The 7,121-nt window shown below is 42.3% G+C and overlaps 1 pseudogene; it reads right to left on the bottom strand.

Annotated features, from left to right (window-relative positions):
* Positions 1–740: 740 nt before the first annotated feature.
* LOC128068064 (protoporphyrinogen oxidase-like) lies at positions 741–2,509 on the bottom strand (annotated as a pseudogene).
* Positions 2,510–7,121: the final 4,612 nt, after the last annotated feature.

Consider the following 7,121-nt stretch of genomic DNA (forward strand, 5'->3'; position numbering starts at 1 on the left):
TGAAATGAAAACCAAGAACAGTATTGTAAAGTAAAATAAAGTAAAAATTAAAATTAAAAAAAAAAAAGAACAGAGACAGTTCTGTGTCTGGTCCAAGAGAACTGAAAATTGAAATGATTAGAAGCATAGGACTATAAGGAGGGGCTTTAACTTTCATTTCTTAATATATAGTCTTAATTTGTATATTTCCTCAAAATAAGTCTCCTGGAGGAAATATAAAATATGGATGTGAAAGTGAAGCAATTCAAATGAGCCCCCTACTGGGATCACACTTGAAATCATGGATTACTGAACTAACAAAAAAAAAGAGCAAATTTTAATTTAATGAATAGGATAAGAGTTACTTTCCTTCATGTTTCTTACTCTACTTTTGGAATTTGCCCTTTTTTTTTAATTACAGAAAAGAAATAAGTTTGGAAAAGTACAGGAAGATGCAGATGAAGAATAATGATCATTCATAATTTCATTTCCCAGAGGCAGCTACCATTAACATTTTAGTTTAATTTCAGGGTTTTTTCCTAAGCATTTTTATTGGCATCTGGAATCAAATAATAAGAAATATATATATATATTGTTTTCTCGATGTAACATGATATATTGAAAAGTTCTTATGAACTTTTATACAAATAGATAATTGAAGAAATCATAAAATGTAAATTAAACTCATCCTGCCACCTAGATATACACAATTTTTGTTCTGTGTACTTCCAAGCTTTCTTTTTTTCAAGCTTCAGCAACTTTTATTTTCGTGGGTGAGAGAATCCCTGCCACCAGGGGCAAGAAGAAGTGGGAGCTGAGGACCAACTGTTAGGTTCTGTGCCCAAGACACAGGCTGCTGCCTGATGCCTACTCTCCATACAATCATTGACAGCAAGCCCCTCATAGGAGGCTCTGGCCAGAGGCAAAGGCAGCTTCTGAGCAGCCAGGAATTGGGTTCAGTTCAGTTCAGTCGCTCAGTCGTGTCCGACTCTTTGAGACCCTATGAATTGCAGCATGCCAGGCCTCCCTGTCCATCACCAACTCCCGGAGTTCACTCAGACTCACGTCCATTGAGTCAGTGATGCCATCCAGCCATCTCACCCTCTGCGGTCCCCTTCTCCTGCCTCCAATCCCTCCCAGCATCAGAGTCTTTTCCAATGAGTCAACTCTTTGCATGAGGTGGCCAAAGTACTGGAGTTTCAGCTTTAGGATCATTCCTTCCAAAGAAATCCCAGGGCTGATCTCCTTCAGAATGGACTGGTTGGATAGCTGACTCCAATTTTTGCCAGTGGCCTAATGTATACTGGGAGATAGAGTTCTGGTGTAGATGGACCAAGCAGTGACTTGGTGGCTCATTCAGTCCTAATTGAGTGGCAGCAGCTTTCTCTGCCTCCTGTTGGAACAGTTCCTGAGATAAGACAGCCCCTGGCTTCTAGCGTCTGTAACCAGGAACCTCCCAGCATCACAGTCACTCTGAGGCCAGGGGGGCTTCCATCCTGCTCAGGGAAAGCAACGGAGTCATACACAATTTCCAGGATGACTGGGTCTTCTGAGGATGGCACCAAATGTCCAACTCCCTGGACAGGCAGACGAGCTCCTTGGTACTGCAGATTCACCACAGCCACAGTCACAGCAGTGATGGTACTCAGGGCATAGGCCAGAGGTACAGCCTCAGCAGAGAGCAGCTTGCTGAGCACTGAAGCTGGAATGGCACTAATAACGTGGTCCGCTTCCAGGCTGCTGTCCTCTAGAGACACCTTCTAGTGCCCTTCTGCCTGGAGACTGAGCCCACAGACTGGCTGGCCTTGGAGAACGCGGACTCCTCTACTAGTCAGGTGGGCCTTGAGGACCTGGGGCAATGTCTCCAGCCCTCCACGGAGCGACCACTGGCACCAGCACTCAGCCCAAGCTTGGCGAATAAGCTGAACCCAGCTGTGGGCCCCACCCTGCCCCCAGCAGCAGCCCCAGTTATATGGAACGATGGGTTTGCTCAGCTTGGAAGAGACTGAGAAAGCAGGACCTGATGCTGTGCTCACAGCTGCGAGCTCAAACACTCCATGGCAAGAGACGCCACCTCAGAAGCAGGGTGTGCTGGGCAAGACTGTGCACAGTCTCATCAGGGTCTTTGCCATGAGGGGTGATCAAATCCCTCAGCCCAGCCCGGAACAGAGGTTTGGAGAAGGGAGGTGAAGGGCAGAGGAGCCCCCTGATGCCAGAGGGCAAGGCATGCAGAGCACCACCTACATACAGGAACCTGTTCTGGGCAGCTGGATGACCTCCCGGGAAGGCAACACTTCTGAGTTCAAGCCAAGCTCAGAAACCAGGCTCCCAGGGCTGCCCACAGGCCAAATTCCTTGAGGTCCAAGTTCAAAAATAACACTGTCTGGCCCTTGTACTGAGCGGATCCAGCCTCCCAGGCACTCACTGCCCTCCACCAAGACCACCTGGCGGGACAGGGGGCCCAGATCAGGTAGTAACTCGCAGCCAAGCCGCTGATCCTTCTGCCCAGCACAGCCATGGTCCAGCCCATGAAGAAAGCTGTGGGTGAAGAGGCACCACGAGGGGAACGAGAAAAATGAGGTGAAAGGAGAAGGTCGAGGTCTCAGCGCATCACTCCACTGGCGTTCCTCCCCACTGGGGAGGTGGATAAGGGCCACACACACGCTATGTGCTTGCACAGGGCTCGGGGATCCAACTGGATACCTGTATTCTGTAGCTCTTTCCCTCCCACTCCTCTCAAGCTATTTTTAATAGTGAAATTAAACAGAACCTTCTGACCAGTTTCTTAAAAATATATCATAACCAAACCAGGTATCTGTACATTTTCTGTTATTAAAAAAACAAATTAAAATGTTTAAGGCACATCTTTGCTTATATTGGACACTTTCCCAATTATTTCCTCAGGAGAAACATCTAGAGGTGAAATGGTTGCATCAAATTGTAGTAACATTTTTAATACTATATCCAAGACTTCTGAAAGGCTGTACAAATGCGTAGTTGTACTGAAAGTTGTACTGAAAGTACAACTAGGCGTTAGGTACTGAAAGTACCTAAGAATGTTTGTTTCACAAGTGGCAATTTTGAATATTTCATTACATTTAGTTTTGTAATTTAGTAGGAAAAAGCCTTTATTGTCTTAAATTGCATGCCTTTGATTACTATCAAGTCTAAATATTTTCACAGAATTACTATATTTACTTCTATTTCTATACTTTACATATTTTTATTGATATGCTTATTCATTATAGCATTTAAAATGTGAGTCAACATTCCTTCTTTATCATTTATGCTTTTAATACACTCATAATCATTTTTCTCATCTAATTGAATTGGCTAATATTAAAGAGTAAAGTTAAATAGTAATTAATACCAGAAGTTTCTTTTTCACCTTTTCGTACAGTTCATGGGGTTCTCAAGGCAAGAATACTGAAGTGGTTTGCCATTGCCTTCTCCAGTAGACCACATTCTAGCAGTCATGTATGGATGTGAGAGTTGGACCAAAAAGAAAGCCGAGTGCCAAAGAATTGATGCTTTTGAACTGTGGTGTCAGAGAGGACTCTTGAGAGTCCCTTGGACTGCAAGGAGATCCAACCAGTCAATCATAAAGGAGATAAGTCCTGAATATTCATTGGAAGGAGTGATGCTGAAGCTGAAATTCCAATACTTTGGCTACCTGACACAAAGAGCTGACTCATTAGGAAAGATCCTGATGCTGGGACAGACTGAAGGGGATGACAGAGGATGAGATGGCTGGATGACATCACCAACTCAATGGACATGAGTTTGAGCAAGCTTCCAGAGTTGGTGATGGACAGGAAAGATTAATGTGCTGCAGTCCATGGAGTCAGAAAGAGTCAGTCATGACTAAGCAACTGAACTGAACAGAAGCTTTGCTCTTATCGTGGTTTTAATGAGACGAAATCTAGTCTTTCAACAACTAAACATGACTGATGGTTTGAGATTATTTTTTACATATCAATTTCATCTAATCCTATTTCACTAAACTTATTTTTTTTAATCAGGATGTGTTTCAAATTTCAAATGCCTTTTTAGCATCTATCAATATATTTTTTATTGATAATGTAAAAAGCAACTAACTACTTTTTCTAATATTGAATCTCACTGCATTCTTGAAATTCATCCTCCTTGGCACCTAATGTTTGAGTCTGTTCAATCTGTTATGTTCTCATTTTCAAAAATACCAGTTGTGCATATTTTAGACCTTCCTTATTTACCTTTTGTATCTATAATAAATGATAGAATGACCCCTGTTTGTTTCCAAGGCAAACCATTCAATATCACAGTAATCCAAATCTATGTCCCAAACACTAATGTCAAAGAAGCTGAAGTTAAATGGTTCTATGAAGACCTATAAGACCTTCCAGAACTAACACCTATAAAAGATGTCCTTTTCATCATAGGGGACTAGAATGCAAAAGTAGGAAGTTAAGAGATACCTGGAGTAACAGGGAAGTTTGGCCTTGGAGTACAAAATGAAGCAGGGCAAAGGATAACAGAGTTTTGCCAAGAGAACACACTGGTCATAGCAAACACCCTCTTCCAACAACACAAAAGAAGACTCTAACATGGACATCATCAGATAGTCAATACCAAAATCAGACTGATTATTTTCTTTGAGCCTAAGATGGACAAGCTATATATTGTCAGCAAAAATAAGACCAGGAACTGACTGTGGCTCAGATCATGAACTCCCTATCGCAAAATCCAGACTTAAATTGAAGTAGAGAAAACCACTAGACCATTCAGGTATAATCTAAATAAACTCCCTTATGATTATACAGTGGAAGTGACAAATAAATTCAAGGGATTAGACCTGACAGAGTGCCTGAAGAACTATGGATGGAAGTTTGTAACATCATATAGGAGGCAGTGATCAAAATCAGCACCAAGAAAAAGAAATGAAAAAAGGCAAAACGGTTGTCTGAGGAGTCCTTACAAATAGCTGAGAATAGAAGAGAAGCAAAAGCAATGAAGAAAAAGAAAGATATACCCACCTAAATGCAGAGTTCCAAAGAATAGCAAGAAGAAATACGAAAGCCTTCCTAAGTGATCAATACAAAGAAATAGAGAAAAACAAGACAATGGGAAAGACTAGAGATCTCTTCAAGAAAATTAGAGATACCATGGGAACATTTCATGCTTCTCTTGTGGCTCAGCTGGTAAAGAATACACCTGCAATGTGGGAAACCTGGATTCAATCCCTGGGTTGGAAAGATCCCCTGGAGAAGGGAATGATACCCACTCTAGTTATCTGGCTTGAAGAATTCCATGGACAGAATAATCCATGGGGTCACAGAGTTGGACATGACTGAACTACTTTCGCTTCACTTCACTTCAAGGGAACATTCATGCAAAGATGGGCCCAAGAAGAGACAGAAACAGTATGGACCTACAGAAAGAGAAGAGATTAAGAAGAAGTGGTAAGACCGCACAGAAGAACTATACAGGAAAAATAAAAAATCTTAATGACCCAGATTACCCATGACGGTGTGATCACCACCTAGAGCCAGAAATCTTGGAGTATGAAGTGGGCCTTAGGAAGTATCACTACAAACAAAGCTAGTGGAGGTGATGGAATTCCAGCTGAGCTATTTCAGATCCTAAAAGATGATGCTGTGAAAGTTTTGTACTCAATATGCCACAAATCTGGAAGACTCAGCAGTGGTCACAGGACTAGAAAAGGTCAGATTTCATTCCAATCCCAAAGAAGGGAAATGCCAAAGAATGTTCAAACTAACACACAATTTCACCCATTTCACATGCTAGCAAAGTAATGCTCAAAATTCTCCAAGCTAAGCTTCCAGAGTAAGTGAACCAAAAACTTCCAGATCTTCAAGCTGGATTTAGAAAAGGCAGGGGAACCAGATATCTAATTGCTAACATCTGTTTGATCATAGAAAAAGCGAGAGAATTCCAGAAAAACATCTCCTTCTTCTTCCCTGACTATGCTAAAGCCTTTGACTGTGTGGATCACAACAAGCTGTGGAAAATTCTTAAAGAGATGGGAATACCAGACCACCTGGCCTGCCTCCTGAGAAACTTGTATGCAGGTCAAGAAGCAAACATTAGAATCTGACATGGAACAAAAGACTGGTTCCAAATTGGGAAAGGAGTACATCAAGGCTGCACATTGTCACCCTGCTTATTTAACTTCTATCAGAATACATCATGAGAAATGCCAGGCTGGATGAATCACTAGCTGGAATCAAGATTGCCCAGAGAAACATCAATAATCTCAGATATGCAGATGACACCACCCTTATGGCAGAAAGCAAAGAGGAACTAAAGAGCCTCTTGATGAAGGTGAAAGAAGAGAGTGAAAAAACTGGCTTGAAACAAAAAATGAAAATCTTGGCATCTGGTCCCATCACTTCATGGCAAATAGATGGGGAAACAATGGAAACAGTGAGACACTTTATTTTGGGAGGGCTCCAAAATCACTGCAGATGGTGACTGCAACCATGAAATTAAGACACTTGCTTCTTGGAAGAAAAGCTATGAGAAAACTAGACAGCATATTAAAAAGCAGAGATATCACTTTGCTGACAAAGGCCCACGCAGTCAAAGCTGTGGTTTTTCCAGCAGTCATGTATGGATGTGAGAGTTGGACCATAAAGAAAACTGAAAGTGAAAGTTGCTCAGTCCTGTCCAGCTCTTTGTGACCCCATGGACTATACCCCATGGACTATTCTCTAGGCCAGAATACTGGAGTAGGTAGCCTTTCCCCTCTCAGGGGATCTTCCCAACCCAGGGATTGAACCCAGGTCTCCCGCATTGCAGGCAGATTCTTTACCATCTGAGCCACAAGGGAAGACCAAGAATACTGGAGTGGGCAGCGTATCCCTTCTCCAGGGGATTTTCCTGACCCGGGAATCAAACCAGGCAGGAAGATTCTTTACCAGCTGAACTATAAGGGAAGCTGCAAAGAAAGCTGAGCACTGAAGAGCTGATGCTTTTGAACTGTGGTGTTGGAGAAGACTCTGGAGAGTCCCCTGGACTGCAAGGAAATCAAACCAGTCAATCTTAAAGGAAATAAATGCTGAATATTCATTGGAAACAAAGATGCTGAAGCTGAAGCTCCAATACTTTGGCCATCTGCTGCAAAGAATGACTCATTGGAA

This window comes from Budorcas taxicolor, chromosome 23 (genome assembly GCF_023091745.1).
Source record: "Budorcas taxicolor isolate Tak-1 chromosome 23, Takin1.1, whole genome shotgun sequence".
Taxonomy (NCBI): Eukaryota; Metazoa; Chordata; class Mammalia; order Artiodactyla; family Bovidae; genus Budorcas; species Budorcas taxicolor.